Consider the following 18,041-nt stretch of genomic DNA (forward strand, 5'->3'; position numbering starts at 1 on the left):
GAGTGATACAGTCATAGCAATTTAAAATTTTTTAAATTTAGAAATTAAATTTAGGAAACAAAGTAGGTGAATGTGTGTGTGTCATCATCCATAGCAGGAAATAACTATATAAAGAATAAAACTAAAAATTAACAAATAGCAGCATACCTTGTTTCTACAAAATGAAGGCAAACATAAGGAAATAGTTCAGTATTTGAAGGTAATATCTCTAGGAAGTAGGAATCAGAGATGAAGAAAGGTAGAACAGTGGACCACTGCCTTTAGATGACATATCAAAAGGCAAATTTGCAATTTGAAAAATTTGTAAACATTTATTGCATTCTTAAACAAACAAAAATATCAAATTTGTCTGCTTTACGCTGAATTATAACTTCTCAGAATGGTCACACTAGTTATCTCATATTAATTGGAGGCTCTGATTGGCTGTGTTATATGCTTCTGGTTACATTTAAAAGATGCAATTATAGAAATAGTTCAATAGGCAAAAATCTTTCAGAACAAGTGAATCAGAAGAGAGAAAATAAAAATGGCTGTGAAACTATGAGCTGGTCTAATCCCTTCATTTTCCAGATGAAGAACAGCAAGCCTTCTGAGAACCTGCCATCTTCTTCAACAAAAGTAAACTCCAAGCTTCGAAGGTGTGCAGTGGAAGAAGAGTCTCCATTTGGGAAATGACAACTGGACCTCTATAGGTATTCACCAGCCACAGTGTTGTCATGCAGCAGCCTACCCATCTGTCTCCATATACCTGCCACTAAAGCAAGGAGAGTCTATGAGACGGATCCTTTCAGGGACTTTGCTTCACCTTTGTGCTTGCACCTTATGTCTCCCTGTTGGGCCCCAGAAAGATGGCTGGTCAGCCAATGACGAGTAAGATTCCCCATGCGGGGGACAACTCAAGCCAGACACAGTCGAGTGGGGACCAACAGGAGAACCCACGGGGTTCATAGAGGTGGGCACAGCCCCCCACCTTCCCCCGGCTAAGGAGAGCCTCTGCCTCTGTGGCTGCATTCCTTCCCACAACCTGCAGGGGAAGATATTCAGTGGTGTGCTCTCCATCTATTCATATGCATAAAGGTTTTGTCCCTTGGGGAGGTACAAACATCCTGAGTCTTAGGGTTCAGCTGCCTGCAGGCCAGGGTGATTGGCTTGAGTCAGTTTCCTATTATGGTGTACAGAATTCACAGATCTTGAGATTGACAAGCTTTATCTCCTTTACTTCCGTACCCACCTAACTAATAAAAGGCCGTAGGCCCAATTTGGGGCTCAGTCCTTGAAGCTGGAGTCCCTTGGCCCTGCTTGTACACTATTCATGGCTACTGTATTTCTTAACCCTGCGCTGCCCTCCTTGCTCCCCACAACCCTCGTTGCTGTGCGGGACACGACACCACAGCCCCTCAAGCCCTATTGTAATGTCCTCCATATCTTCTCTTAGCAATTTCTTACTCTCTAATTATTGCTCTTGCTACTGCACTGTTTTGGGCGAGGGGGCACTCTTCCCACCTACAGCTCTAGTTGACATTTGACCTTCCCCATAATTTTCAAAAAACAGATAAGACACTTAAATAAGACTTTCTAAAGACTTGGAGCAATTTTTAAAAAGAGAGAGATAAAATCATTTGGATAATCTGATTTACAAAGTATGGCATGTTATCCTTCACTGGCCAACTTTGTTCCATTTTAGTTGCTGTCTCTTTAGCATAAACTACCAATAAGCCTTTACCTCAACAAATCACACAAGAGAATAAGGCACAGAGAAAAGCAAAGCTCCCCTTTGTATCCACTTCCAGACCAGCTTTCACATGCCAGTTGCATGGCTGACCGCCCACCACCATAAGATTGACATCAAAGACCGCCAGTATTCTTCCCACAGAGATGTGAATTTTTCCTGTAACCTCAACTAGTCAAGTTAAACACCTTAAATTTAGAATGCCTAAAGAGGAGAAGGAGCTGGCTTAAAGGATGTGTCTTTACACAAAGCAATACAATAATTTTCACAGTTACACAGATAGTTAGTGGCAAACCTGAGACATGAACCTTGCTCCCTGGCTCAAAGTCAAGGGTTCTTATCACTATATAATGCAACTCATTTTTACTGGTAACTTAGCACATAGAAAGAATGGCAGTTCAAGTAAAAATAAAAAACGACTTTCTGTCTCAAATTATCTTTCAATGAATAAACACCTGTAGCCAAGGGGATAATAAAAGCCTTTATTGAAGATATTACAAAAACCTTTTCTGAAGATTTTTGTGAGTTAAGCAGAATCTCATTATTTTCAAGATATGGCCATTAGAAGTTCCACCCTAGGTCTTAATGAGAGTTCACATTTTAATCAGAGTTTTCCCATTTCCGTAACCACTTAAGCGACCCAAAGGACTTTTTATAACTGAGCATCATTCAATAAATCACCTCTCTCTTTGACACTGTTTCTGTACTTTCTCTTCCCCTCACAATGAGGTTTACCTTTGATAATTCAGTACAAGAACACAAAAATGTGTTTCTATATTGCTCTGCTTTAAAAAACAATAAACTGACATTGAGGACCACACTCAAAATTCCTAGTTATGATACCCACTTTTAGAAATGCTCACCCATCATCTTGTTTGCACATTAATAATACTATTTATAGAATTTATATAACACCTTTCAGAGCACAAATATGCACTTTGCATCCATTATTTCATTTATCTTTTTACTATCCCTCTGAAGTGTGGTGAGAACAGTTGCCTCATCCTATTTTAATGGAAAAAATTTAACCAGAAAAGATCCATTATCCTTCTTGATATGGATAAACAGCTTCTAAGTAGAGTGTCTACATCAATTGGAGAATAAACCCTCAATTACAGGGTATTTCTGTCAATATACAGAATGAGAATGACAAAGTAGAAATGCTGGCATTGGGCCAATTTTATTCTTTTTAAAATAAATATCTGATCCTAGGTATTACATACGTCATTAACATTTTTAGGATAACAAATAGCTCAAAATATATAAATGAAATTTAAACAAAGAACAAAGCACAGTATTTCATGAATGAATAGTATATAATATTGTCACTGTCTGATTTCTTAGAATTTCACATTCACATATCTCATTATTCATTGTAGAAGGAAACGATAACTTTTCTGCCCACAATTAGCTTAATACCAATGACTATCAAGATATGCTTTGATCCTTTCCACAATTGGGACCAAAATCCCACTGGAAAAAAAAAAAAAGATATGCTTTGAGATTTATGTTAGTCAGCTATCGCAATCTCAATAAGTGGCAACTGATACAAAATTTTAAATGATTATACCTTCTAGGACTTTAAGGCATATAACAACTATTTTTAAACTGTCATATTTTAAGATATCTCCAAATTATGCATTTATGATATAACATGACAAATATGATTTTAAAAGCAGAGAAATTTTCTTCATATCCAATGACAATGATGGTTGCCTACTCAATATCCATTCTCCCTTTCTTCTTTAGTATAAGAAAATCCTGATAGTTTGGGAGATACCAATTTTCCCAGATTAAAATGGAGGAAAAAAAGAAAAATCCTCTATTTCTCAGACATCTCTACAGTTAGGGATGGCCATTAAATAGTTCAGATGAATAAGATACTACTAGAAATCTACCAGATGCATATTCCCAGAAGCTATCATTTTCCGTATCCTATTTTCTGACTCAGCAAATGTGTGCCTTGCTTTTTGTCCAGTCCCTTTTTTCCTGCTGTTGTCCAGACGCCATGCCTGGAGGTTCATTGACTTTCCACCACAGAAAAAAAGCCAGACTCGAATGATGGTAGAGCTAAAAGCAAGAAAGAGCCTAAATCCTTGATAATCTCCTTATGCAGTTGCTCCAGCCTTGGGCCATCCCTCCAGACATTTCAAGGCATTATACGATAAACTCCTTACTTGTAGTATGTTATATGTCAAATTATCAGTTATTCTCAAATGAATGCAATCGTGGTTGGTAAAATAACACAAATATATCCCAATTAGATCCTTCTTTTTCCCTTATCGTATGGCTTCACGCAAAAATTAATTCCCTGCACTTAAGCACAAATGGACAGTGAGCACATACTATGTCACACAAAAAATTATTTTACATATTTTATATTCACTTCCTGCAAATGGCTATCCTCCTTCAATCTTTAAAGTTCTCTTCTTAAAGTATTTCTTAGTCATATGAAAGTATGAAGGAATCTGCTGAAAATAAACTTAGACTAAGCAGTAAAGAGGGCAACTCACTCTGCTATATATTTTTGCCTATAAACCAAATAAGGAAACATTTTTTCAAGACTCATTGGTATTCTCTAGCTGTATCCCCATCTTACCGAAGATTAGAGCTAAGTAGGAGGTGTGACTCACAGAAATACTTTCCCTCATGTAAATTTTACCCATTGAATAAAATTTGAAACATTCTCTAAGCAATACAAAACTGAAACTCTTGGAGTCTTTTGCTATTCTCCATGCTATGGACAATAAAATAAAAAATTTTACAAATTATCCAAAATTTTCACATCCAGGCTTCCTCAAAATGACAATATTTGTACAAACGAGGTTAAATTTTGCAGTCCAAAATTAGTAATTACAAAGTTCTGTAAACACTGCTTTTATACTTCAAAAAGGTAAAATACAAAGTCATAACAATTACTTTACATATTCAGCGGTGAACGTGTTTGGCTGGGTGTAACAGAAAACCTAGTAAGTAGTGGCAGAGACAGTTACGGGTTTCACTTTTTCTCACAGAATGGTAAGACTGGAGATAAGCAATGCAGAGCTGAGAGATCTACTCGAAGATGTCATCAAGATTCCAAGCTACATCTGTTTTCCTGCTTCGTCTTCCTAAGTATGTGGTTTTATTCTCCATGTGTGCAAGGTGGCTGCTCACCTCAAAGCAGTTCATCCATGCCCTACTGAAAAAGAAGGGGTAAGAGTCAAGGGCAAGAGTCTTCTCCTTGAGAAGCTTTCCTTTTTTGTTCAAGAAAAGAAACATCCCCCATAAATCGCCATCTCATCTTTGTAATACGGGCCACTCCCAGCTTCCAGAGAGGCTGCAAAGGAAAATGATTTGCTTCCAACTTGTACAGCCGAGGAAGATAAAAGAGAAAGGGGGTGAGTGGATACTTAATGAGCAATCTACAATGTCGATCCTCCTCCACACCAATTAAATCTAGTGTCATCCACATCAACATCGTTACCATTGCCATTATCACGGCCAGCATTAAAGTATTTGTTCCTCCAATTGTGCTGTGGTTGTAACCATATAGTTGGGTAGTCCTAATCCAATTATGACCTCTCTAACTAGTGAAAATTTCTGACCCTATCAAGGTATTATAATAATTTTAAACTAAAAAATTAGTTTCCTGGAGAGATTTATTTTGAATAATACTTATACAGGCCTATCAAAAAAATTCCCTTAACATTGTGTCAAGTAACACCTACGAATAAGAAGTGTCACGAAATCATAATGCTGGGAAGAATCTTAGAGATTATCATAATTCACAGTCTTATTTTATACCCGAGGACTTACAGAGGGAATGTCATTTATCTGCTTAGTGGCATAGTAGAACTGGAACTCAGGACTTCTGATTACCAGTACTCAATGATTCAAGTACTAAAGAGTAACTCTGAAAACAACTCTCTTCAAGATTTTAAAAGATGTAAAAGCACTAGTGGGGTGGGGGGCAAACTGTGTCATTATTTCTTTTTGTACACTTTCCGCCCCCCACCCGCTGCCGCCATTTTCCTGTATTCAGTTTTTCACTCTGGTAAACATCATAGCACTTCAAGTCATTTCAGGGTCTTACTTCTCATCCGGGGAGTTGTGCTAGTCACAGAGGACTGACTATATAAGAGCTTCCTATAACATCTCCCTTAATAGCAATTTGAACTACTTTAACAAATGCTGGCCTCAGTTCCACATCTCTGAATTCAGAGACATTTATTATTCCATGCTCTGAAATTATTTTGATCCATAATATAAGAAAAACATGTTTCTCCTTACCTCCAAAAAGTCCCCAGTAAATACATCAAGTGACACCACAAACTTTCGTCTTTTAGCCCCTAATATTTTATAAGGAGGGGGAAATTAGGTTTAAATGACCACCACCACAGCAGCCTTGCTAGAGAAAAGGAGAATTATCTCTAAGGGACAATGTTTCTCCATACAGTGAGATGGTGACAGCAGACAGAAATAGACGAGGAATCTTGAGGTGTGTGTCTATGTGTACAAGGGGGAGGAGAGAGCAAGCATCGTGGGCTGAGTTGCCTGTTTCTGTCCCCCACAGTCTGTTTTAACACCTGCTGATCCTGCTATATCCTTCTCACCTACTGGCTCTCTAGAACCTGCAGGAAAACAAATTCCTCAGCACACCAATGCACTGTGCCAGGACGACTGCCATGATAAACAAGCCTTTAAGGGAGCATCTATTAAATGAGGTATTATCCCCGTGTCACTTTCCCTTGCGAAGACCATTCACAGAAGTCACATGGTACAAATAACACAAAAACAGCATTTAGTGCTCACCCCTAGAGCATGATACACCCTCAATATTGTACATAAAGTTTTTGAGTTGATGTTTATTTTGCTGGTTAATTGGTCACATGATCATCAGATTTTCAAGCACACCTATTTTTTAAAGAGTACCATCATGCTATCCTAACTTCTTAAAGTACTTTGTTTCATTAGAAAAGGGAATTGAGAAATCATGCCTCAATATGAAATTTTAATAAGTCTTCTAAAAAGAAAATGATTCTGATTTCTTAAAGCAAACATCACATTATGATATACTAAGAATTCAAAATAAACAAGTCCTGCTATTACTGAACTAAAGGCACCAAGGCTTCTTTATGGCCTTCAAAGTATCTGTTTTCTTACATATCAAACAATAGGGTTGAAATAGGTGATCTCTAAGTTCACATTCAATTCTAAAAATGCCAGAATTCTATGAGTCGGAACTGTGGTGTAAACCAGGAGAGCCAAAGACAGAATCCTGTTATCTCTTCCTTAATCCACTCAAAATATCAGCAAGTTGCCTATGCAAATAATGTCATGTATTTTCTCTACAGTTTAAAGTATCCATCTGAAAAAGGATTAGTTTAGCACTCCTCAGAGATGGCAACAGATAAAAGGTACTAATATTTTTCAAATGCTTTAAGAAAATTTGTAGAAAAATGTTTGATAAAGAAAATATCACAAATATAGATTTTGGTCTTAGATTCCACTGACTGGATGTGACTTTAAATTTAATTATCTGACTACAGTACTATCAATTAATTTAAGTCAGATATGCACCAGTTTTTTCAACAGAGGTTTAGGCTATGTCTCTAGAACAAACATATATTACAGGGAAACACAACCTAGCATTTTCAATTATATTAATGGAGAATGTGACTGAGGACTTAAACTAGAGTGTTTTCAAAAAGCATATACTTCCAGTCTAGATAAGATGGCCTACACTCATCTCTCCCAACCTCTCCCTACTTCATACAACTATAAACCCTAGAAATAATGCGAGAGGCAATGAAAGGAGGACTCAGAACAGTGAAAAGAAAGAGGTGGACTGGTTAGTGACCCCCATGCAAGGGGAACAACAGAGCGGTATGTTGCCTTACAAATCCTTACCCAACAGCAGGTTCCCTGGGCCAGAGCCTCCCAACCCCCCACCCAGCACTAGATGATATAGGTAGTCCCTTTCTTCCCTTGCATCTACCTGGGGTCCAGCCAGCAACAGCAGATGGCCTCACAGCACCAGCGAGGGGAATCCTGCCACAACAAGCTCCTGGCTCAGGGATGCTCCTTATTCCTACCGGCCAAGGAATCCCTTCCCTCACCTAGAGGCACCAGTGGGGCCTGGCCTAGGGAGGGTTTTCCTGCCCCCATTCAGTGGCATCAGAAGGGCTCAGTGGTAGCCCCAGAAGCTCCAAACAAGTCAGGCAGACTAAAGCAGCAGCACAAACTCTCTGAAGACTAAATTGCCATTGGAAGCACAACGCACAAAAGTAATCCAGGGGACCTGTGTGCTAAACCTAAACAAGGTGACTGTTTGCTAACATAGAAGATTTAAATAGGACCCAGAGCCTCCTAACACTGTAGCCAAAATATCCAGGATACAATCACAACTTGAATGAGAAAAGACAATCACTGACACCAACACTGAAGTGAATCCTATATTAGAATTATCTGGTAAGGATTTTAAAGCATCCATTATAAAAATGCTTCAACAAACAAATTCAAATGGAAACAAATTAAAAAAAAAAAACAGAAATAGAAAATCTCAGCAATGATGTTTAAGTTCTAAAAAGGACCAAATGGCAATACAAACTAAAAAATACAATAATCAAAATAAAACACTCAGTGTGTGAGCTCAATAGTGGATATGACAGATAATAGAATCAGTGAACTTGAAAATAGATCAATAGAATTTATCCAATGGGAACAAAACAGACAAAATAGACAAACAAAAAAAAAAGGATGAACAAGATCCTGTGGGACAATAACAAAAGATCCAACATTCATATCATCAGAGTCCCAAAAGGAGATAAGAAGGACAGTGGGGCTGAAAGAGTATTTGAGGAAATAATGCCAGAAAACTTCCCAAATTTGGTGAAAAACACAAATCTATAGATTTAAGAAGCTGATCAAATCCCAAATAGAATAAACCCAAAGAAATCTATACCAAGACACATCATTCCTAAGCTTCTAAAAAACTAAAGACAAAGAAAAAAACTCTTAAAGCCAGAGAGAAATGGCACATGGCCTTTAGCAGAGTGTTAATTCAAACAACGATGATTTTCTCATTCAACGATGATTTTCTCATTCAACGATGATTTCTCATTTCACGGAAGCCTGAAGGAAGTGGCACATATTTCAGGTGCTGAAAGGAAAAAATGATCAACTACAAATGCCTTCCCAATATGAATTGTCTAAATCACATTCAGTGATTGAAACAAAAATGTAACAGCTTATATTCAAACAACAGTATTTTAAAAGAAGGGAGAGTAAAGAGACCTAAATATATATATAATAATAGCCAGAGCAATCACTGAGAAAACTATACCAAGAAATATACCCCAAAACACTAGAAACAAATAAAAAATGGAATCCAATAAAATATTTAAGTAACTCACAGGAAGGCAAGAAAAGAGAAATAAAGGAATAAGAGACAGAGAACACAAACAAAATTGTAATAAAATGACAAACTTAAACTCTAACAATACAGAGAAACTGGATCACTCATGCATTGCTGCTGGGAAGGTAAAATGGTACAATCATTCTGGAAAACAGTTTGGCAATTTCTTATAAAATTAAGAATGTGATTACCATAGTACTCAACAAGTACACCCTTGGGCATTTAACCCAAAGAAAATCTTACTTCCACACAAACACCTGTCCACAAATATGAATGGCAGCTTTAATCATATAACAGACAAAAGCTGGAAACAACCCAAATGTTTTTCAGTGGATGAAACCTAAACATCTGTGGCACATCCATACCATGGAATAGTACTCAGCAATAAAAAGGAATAAATTATTGACACGGACATCAATGTGGGTGAATCTCTGGGGAATTGTGGTGTATGGGGGAACAAAAGCAATCTCAAAGATTACATAATCTATGATTCCATTTATATAACATTTTTGAAATGACAAAATTAAGATGGAGAACAGATTAGTGGTTGTCAGTGGTTAGGAATGGGGCCAGAAGGCAAAGGTAGGTGGGTGTAGTTATAAAGAGGGCAACAAAAGGGATCCTGCGGGGATGGAACTATTCTGTATCTTGACTGTGGTAGTGAATACACAAACCTACAGTGATAAAACTGCATAGAACTAAATACACACACACACACACACACACACACACACTCACTCACACACAAATGAATGTAAAACTGGTGAAATCTGAATATCTGTAAATTGTATCAATGTCAATTTCCTGGCTGTGATATCACATTATAGTTTTTCAAGATATTATTCTTGGAGAAATCTGAATGAAGGTTACACAGGATCTTTCTGTATTATTTCTTAACACTGCATTATACCTAGAATTACCTCAAAATAAAAAAATTTATTTAAAAAGTACTTGGTGAAAGTTGTGGGTAAGTGGTGTTTTCACATAGTCTGAAAGTATCACTTTACAGAGTACTATTTATTAACCTCAAAGTAAAAACACAAGAAAAACTTGGTAGGAACCACCTTTTAAGTGATCTAACTTAGTCACCAATAACGGGACAAACAGACTCTCCTGCTGTGATGCAGTAGGAAGTACACATCACCCAAGTAGGAGTACTCTTGCTAAAAATGTTTAACGTGAACCTGATCAAACCACCAGACAAATCCAGACTGTGAGACACTCTACAAGACAACTTCCCTGAACTCAATACAAATGTTCATGTCACATAAGGGCAAAAAAAGACAAGGGGACTAGTATTAAATTTGAAAATAATAATAGTAAAGTAAGGATATTGGCGGGGGGTGGAAGAAAGTAACTGAAGAGAAGCAATTCTCAGAGTGGATACAATCATAGTTAGACATCTTATTCTACTGGTGTGGCCAACGGAATTAATGTGGACTGAACTCCCTTCTTCTGCAAACACATACATACTTAGATTTCAGAAAAATTGAAATAGTTTAAATAGTTCATATTGAAGAAAAAAAGAAAAGAATCTGCAGGTATCAGAGCAGACAGGAAACAATTATCGAGATAGTAGGCACATAAATTGGTAATACAGGATTTCAAATTGATACAGAATTCAGACACAGGCATTAAAGCCTAGAGACTGGAGGTTCCACGGGTTCAGAGACAGGTCACTTGGTTTGGGGCCCATGAAAGGAAGGTAACTGGAGCTGAGACCTCTGCATAACGAGAATCCTGATAGAGTTGACCCCTTAGTTTAAGAAGGACTAGGAACGTGGTCTGGAAGTAGCAAGAAAGCCCATCTCTTCCTGGAGCTCTGGATAGAAGGAAAAAAAGTATTCCTTGAATTAAATCCCTAAACCGACACACATACATAACTTGAACTGATATCCCCTGAATGATGCAGGAATCTCAAGCCAAGAAATTAATGTAAAAGCTGATCCTATGAATGTTAACTAATGTAGTGATCATTTCACAATATGTACAAATATCAAATCATTATATTATACACCTCAAACTAATGTAATGTCATATGTCGATTATAATTCTATAATTTTTTTTAAAGCTGATCCTGGACCAGCAAAACCCTTGGGATGTTCTACGGCAGCAAATACAATCTCACCCTACAGGGAAACTTTCCAAAACTGGGGAAAATATAACTACCACAGAGAAAAACCAAAAGCAAACCCCGGCTGAAGATGAGCTCATAATCCAAATAATAAACCACATGAGGAAATGATCCACGTTAAAGTGGATAGGTAGTTCTGGGAAAAAACCAGCAGACCCAACCTTCAGGATGAATAACCCCCAAAAGAACTTAAGTGCAAGAACAATCTGAACTAAGTACAGGTATAATTATTAGAGAGAGAAAATAAGGATAGAATCCATCATAAAAAGATAGAAAACCTAGGGGAAAAAACAGGCAGACAGGAAAAGTCATTAAATAACATTTCTAGAAGTGAAAAAATAAATCATAGCTCAATGGACATTTGAACAATAGATAAGACTTCAATGAAGAAAGAATTAGCTGGAAAATAGTCCTGAATGATTATACAAACGTCTCTTTAAAATATTTCCTAATTGAACATAAGACAGAGGTAAGAGACATGAGAGGTAAAGGAAGAAGGTCCAACATATAGCTAATAAGAATTCCAGAGGAAGCTAATATATGATGAGACATGCTACGAATGTTTAATGATTCAAGAAACAGCAGTCATCTTATTTGAAAAGCATAAGAAATCGCAAGAAGAAAAAATAAAAACAAACCCACAACTGGGCATGTCACAGTAGAACTTCAGAACACCAAAGACAGAGCAATCTTTAATCTTAAAAGCCACCAAGAAACAACCTCTCATCACCAAAAATAGAGGCTAAAAGACAACATCTCCAAAGTGATGAGAAAAATAATTGTCAACTTAGAATTCTGCTTCCAGATAATCTATTACTCAAGAGATAGGATAAAATACAGTCTCAAAAAAAATTTTAAAATTAAGAGATTTTTATCATTTCCATATGCTTATCAAAGAACTACTTCCATAAGAAGGAATTTGAATCCAGAAGCAAAGAGAAGGATGTAATAAGCAACAATGAACACAGAAAATATGGGTAAATTTAAATAGGCATTCACTGAGAAAACATCAAAAAAATTAATTATATCAAAATGACATAGTAGATGTAAAAAATGTGGTAGAACTACATTACTGTACAATATTGTGAGATATAGAGTATGATCAGAATTACAACATTATAAGGCTTTTACATTATGTAAGAGAAGAATAGATATTTTGATTAATATTATCTAAGACAAAATATGAATGTTAAAAACATAAAAATAGTTACTAGAAGAATAGAAATGGGATAGGTAACATTCAAATCAATAGATGTAAATTAGACAAAGAAACTGTGCGTACAATAAAATTCAGGAAGAATGATAAAACAAGGAGGGATAGAAGAGGAGCAGGGACATGGAAATGTCCTCCAGTGAGAAGTGACATTACATTTTCAAAGACAACAAATTCAAACTGGCAAAATGAATGTGCATGGAGTAGGTGTTACAAATTGGCTTCCCTGGGGAAGCCGACTTACAGATGAAGTTGATCATGCAATTTTATTAAGGACTGTCTTGCTATTAATATCTGAGAATGGGGAAGGAAGCAGAAATGGGAAAGAGGAGACATGGAGCTGCAATGCTGCACGGAGAGTTCGAAAGCTAGAATGATCCTTCAGAGTTTCTGGAGTTGGCTGAGATGGCCAGGCCTTCATACTTCCACAAGGATCAACCATTGGATGTGAGTTGCCTGGAAAGATGCACGACCTTGAGCAAAGGAGCTTTCTGCAGCTCAGGCAATCTTCCAAGAGCCTCACCCTTGAAGACTGTCTGCTGACAGCCCTCTAGGAAGGTGGGGCAAGAAAACTCTTCCTTGAAGTGCAATTTGACAAATCATGGTGTCTTCCATATTACCAGAGGTGACTACAACACCAGTTGCTCAAAAGAACCCATTCATCCTATGATCAACAACATCCCCACATCTCCAAACTCTGCTGCTCAAACTTCCTTGGGAAGAGCAATGAAGTTTTATGCCATAATAATAAAAGACCAATCCAATCACTAACCCCCAAATGTTTCTGACTCAAAACTACATCATGTACTTCTTGCAAAGTAAGCCAAATAAGATATTAAGAGCAACCTGAGACTCTTTATCCTTTCACAATATTAAATCTTCAGTTTGTAAACCACAATGAAAATATCATTTCTGTATCTGATATTTTTTATCGAACATGAATCTTCATTTGTGCATACCATTATTATTAAACACCTGTCTCTAGACAGGCAAGGACTCCAAGATCAGAAAACTATATATAATCGATTTCTTATTCCATAAATAAAAATCAACTCTATTTAAAAGAAACAAGCATTCCCAAGTGGGTACCCTCTACAGAAACTTAAGATAATTCCTCTTTGCAAAATATGTCAAGGCAAATAAACTAAAAAGCAAATCAGCAGAGGGGAAAAAAAACAAGTAGGTACATTGCAAAATCATCTAGCTCACAGTTGTAATGAGGACTATAAGGAGATGATGGAAATATAGATAGAGAGCTTCAACATATCAACCACACCATTGCAAAAAATTGTCTATTAAACAATTTTACTTATTTTTTTGTAATTGGCATTCTGCTGTTTAAAAAGAAAAGGAGCAGAAACAGCCAGCAAGTATGTTACTAGTCAAGTACTACAAGTACTGATTTGAAAAGCTGAATAGACCATTGTTATGCTGAAGACACATGTTGACATTAAGGGTTTTTCTCTTGGGATATCAGAAGATGAATGAGATACCCTCAGCAGAAAGTACAGCTTTAGTTCCTCTCACCTGAAGTGAAATCATTTGCCTTATCCACCTTCTTGTCAGATAATTCCAGACCCCTTCAGGCCTCAGAAAAAACACTTTGAAGTCCCCAGATTGTTTGCTTTTATGAAAATTACAGGCATAACAACTAGCTGTTAGTAAAAGAAAAGAGGGGAAAGTGGACGATCCACTGGGAAAAAAAACAGTATCTGTTTTTGGGTTGTTGTTTTTTGTTTTGTTTTGTTTTGTTTTTGTTTTTAATGTGCCTTTTTTTCTTGCAGTGTAGCCCAGGGCTTTCAACTAGCTGGAAACCTCTGAATTTAAAAGATGGATGTGATTCAAACAACACTTACATCTCATACAGCTCTAAGGCACAGAATGCGTAGATTTACCCTTTCTACTTAGTGGCATCATATACATGTGATGTTAACATAATGTAAATGTTATGTAATTTTATGTGAGAGTCTCAAAGTAGTTCTTCAAAATTATCCCAGGCTTGTGTGTATATTAAATACCATGTATAATAAATACATGCTATATTATATATATATATATGTATATATATACAATATATGTATATTAAAGAATATATAACACATCATATGTTATTTATATACATATATTTGTCTTTAAAATGAACCACACTGTAATTGAGAGCTATGTCTCTGTGATCTCTTTATACTTGTTTTAAAGCTATGACTACAGTGGGTTTGTATTTTATTGGAAGTATGGCACATGGAAGAGATGTGGGTTCTGTGAAAAAGGGAAGGAAGGAAGCAAAACAAAAAGATGGAAGAGGTGGGAAGGCAGGAAAGAAGCGGGGTGTCCCTACGCACACAAGTAGCTTAGAAAGGGTCAGGCTCTGCACACACCCCAGCACCCCTCCCCAAACATGAGACTGTGCTTTCCCAAAAGTTCCTGGCAGAGCTTTCGTTATGCTGTGGCTTGGGTGCGCCCCATCGGTGCCCCGGCCACCGCGACATGCAGGACTATCCTGGGGCCACAGCCCAGCAAACTCTTGGGGACTTCAGCCTCCCTCCCGCGCCCGCCGCCCGCAATCACTGGGCACCACGCGCAATCCATCACCCACTCTTGGGCGAATCCCTCTGCTTTTCTCCATCCTCCCTCGGCTCTCTCTCCTTCCCGAGGACTTCACAAGAGGTCCAAGGGCGGAGGCAGAGGCAGAGGCAGAGGAGGAATGGGAGAAGGGAAAGGCGGGTTGGCGAATTTACTACCAGGGGCAATAACGCCGTCAAGGCAACGACCCTTGCAGCACTCTGTTCCCAGCACCCCCCGCCGCCCCCGGCTCCCCATCAGCCCCTCAGCACTCTACACTCTCCATTTCGGCTTGGATGTGTGATGAAGTAAGAGAAGCGGCGAATACACCCGCAGCCTCCTGGGCAGCCCTTACCTTGGGCTACCCTCGCCGAAGCCTCCCTCCTCCTGCGCGAGGCGCCGTGATGCGCCGCGGTGGCCGCCGCGTTCTGGGCGCCCGGCTCCGGCCGCGGCTCCGCCCGGTACAGCTGGTCCGTGCAATGCGAGCGAGCCTTCCGCACGCCCCCAAGCACGACAGCCAGCCCCAGGGACGGTTACGCGCTGCTAGCGTGCCGCCGGGACAGCGAGAGGGAGCCCGTCGCCGCCCAGGCGGGGCGGGGAGACCGGAAAGGGGCGCACGAGCCGCGGGCGGCTGCAGAGCGCGCGTGCCGACCGGCGGGCGTCCAGGACGCCGGCCTGGGAGGTCCAGGCGGCCACGACGGCCCCGGAGCTTCTCTCGCCTCTTTCCCTGCCCCCCCCACCCCCTCCGCCGGAAGAGACAGCGCGCGGGTGGCACTTGGTCTGCCGCGCTGCGCTCTCCAGCCGGGTGCCGGGAATAACAATGTGATCGCATTGCACGGGCTAGGTGCTGTGTAGTAGGTTGTAACTGCTGAGGCCACCACCTGTCAATTCTAAGGGGCAAGACACGCCGTCCCCAGCCAGCTGGCCTCTCCCCGATCCCCCACCTCGCAGGTTTTCCTCCCCCACCTACCTTGCAGACCTCCCGCAGTACTCCACCGGCACGACACCAAGGGAGTTTTCCAAAATAACCCTCACTCCCGACCAGGAGCTCACGGCATCTCCCTTCCCACCACAGCCGAGAGATTACGCACAGCCCTGCGTGCCTATCCAAAGGCGGATGCCGAAAATCCTGGTATGAACCCCAAACTCCGCGCCCCCCCCGCCCCCATTCATAATCCCAGAGGCCGTCTGCCACTACGCACCCTCCCCCTGCGGTCCGCGCTCGCTGCGATTCGCAGTCTCTGGAACGTGTCAGTCACTCGCTCTTCATCTGCCATGAATACAGTACTAGAAGCTCCGCAGCCACGGGTTGCACAAAGAAGGAAGGGGAGGGGGGGCACTCAGATCTCGGGGTAGGGGGAGGAGAGGGAGCGAGCAGGGCAAATTATGTGGAAGGAGCGGGTGTGAGGGTGGAAGCCCGCTGCTCTCCTGTTGCACAAAGGAGCTCCAGAGTACATAAGCGCAGTGCTACTGAACAAACGGGTCAGATCACCTCCGAGTTGGTGCTCCACTAAGATACCCTAGGAGTGGGTCCGACAACTTGGGATATGTGTGACGGAGCAACAGGCACCCGGGAACATGACTGTCTGGCTTGACAGACACCTTGAAAGAACACAGGTGGATGGAGGCCTGCTGTTGGGGATGGGGGTGGGGCGGGGGCGACACAGTTTTCCTCTACCCCAGTTGTCCAGCCGGTTCCGTCATAGAAAGAAAGGAGAAAGCTGTAAAGTAAACAAGGAGAAAGATAGGGATGCAGGAGCTGCGTATCGAACTACTACAACTAGCTAGAAAGACCAGAAAGACTTCAATGGGTAAAACTGGCCTATTTCTCAATTTATCCCAATAAACATTATAGCAGGCCTATTTTGCACTCAGCACAGTACACTGTGCCAGATGCTGGGGTACAGAGATGATTAGGACGCAGTCCCTACACCCAAGGAGCCCACAGTTTAGTGGGAGAAGCACTAAAGCCCAAAACGGACAGTACAAGTATTACACAACAGAAGCACATACCAATTACATTAGTGGAAGTAAATTTCTCCAGTTGAAGGGGAAATGGGTCAGTGAATTAGATCCCTTCTGAACTGCGTATTAAACGGCAAATAGGAGCTTGCCAAAGAAATGGCAATAACCTTCTATTACTCACAGTTAACCCAAACCAGCTTTACATACGTACACAACGAACGTCATACCTGAGAGCTTATTCAAATAGGGACTTAATAGACTCCTGCCCTGTGCTGTTTTCCCTCCAGGGTTTAAGTGGATACATTTTCAAGCACTAGCCCTTGAAGTGTAGAACACCCAGTTCTCCACAGCTGAGGTGCTGCCTTCTTCGACCTGTTGCTTTACATTCTATACCACCCTCCTTATATATTAGCTTGAAACTGAGCCCAAGGCCAAAATTAATAATACCGAGGCAGTGAGCATCTGGAGGGAAGCCAATAAATCCTGCAATGCATTCATGGTTCTGACACACTCTTTATCTGTAAAATAATGACAATATAATCTCTTTTTCTGAGCAGCAGTGAGAAGTAATTATTCAGACATATTAAATATAGACTGTTGCCCGAATAGAGTGTGGGATGGAAACCTAAACTGTGATTCAATCTAAGAAAAAAAGAACCAGTTTGAGTGGCATGCTTCCCCTCTCTGAATATTAGAACTTTGAAATAGATTAACGATTACTAAAGCACCAAAGGTTATTACATCATCTTCAGAAAATTATGCCCAAACTGTTCTTGCTGCAAAAAAGAATTTAATGGACAGAATTTAATGTCACCTATTTAAACATCTTTCCCATTCCTCCCTAGAAATTATATAAACTAACAAAGAGAATGGAGAAAAATGTCAAATGCCACTGTCAGCAAACTTATACAGATTTTATTCACAAACTCTAAAGTACTTGTAAAGGTTGCTAAAACCAGCTGGGTTTGGGCAAAGTCATATGGAAAAGGCCCAGGGAGAAGAGGCAAAGGGAACTAACAGTAGGGACATTAGAAAGCAGCAG

The 18,041-nt window shown here is 39.8% G+C and overlaps 1 protein-coding gene and 1 pseudogene across 4 annotated transcripts in view; both read right to left on the reverse strand.

The window, feature by feature from the left end:
• Positions 1-14,961, reverse strand: part of LOC308501499 (aldehyde dehydrogenase, mitochondrial-like) — a 60,471-nt pseudogene extending 45,510 nt beyond the window's left edge. Inside the window, exon 1 of the transcript in view lies at positions 14,871-14,961. The product of the transcript in view is annotated as an aldehyde dehydrogenase, mitochondrial-like (transcript). The remainder of the gene's footprint in view (positions 1-14,870) is intronic.
• The window catches only part of PDE4B (phosphodiesterase 4B), a 480,594-nt gene extending 464,123 nt beyond the window's left edge, over positions 1-16,471 (reverse strand). The window contains exon 1 of one of the 3 annotated variants that reach the window (XM_081054844.1): positions 16,237-16,471. The gene's annotated coding sequence lies outside the window, so the exon portion shown is untranslated. Of the gene's footprint in view, positions 1-15,389; positions 15,764-16,004; positions 16,102-16,236 lie in introns of those variants that run through there. The other 2 variants (XM_081054845.1, XM_081054843.1) reach the window with 2 other exon arrangements.
• Between the last annotated feature and the right edge of the window lie 1,570 nt (positions 16,472-18,041).

This window comes from Rhinolophus hipposideros, assembly GCF_964194185.1.
Source record: "Rhinolophus hipposideros genome assembly, chromosome: 8".
Lineage (NCBI taxonomy): Eukaryota > Metazoa > Chordata > Mammalia > Chiroptera > Rhinolophidae > Rhinolophus > Rhinolophus hipposideros.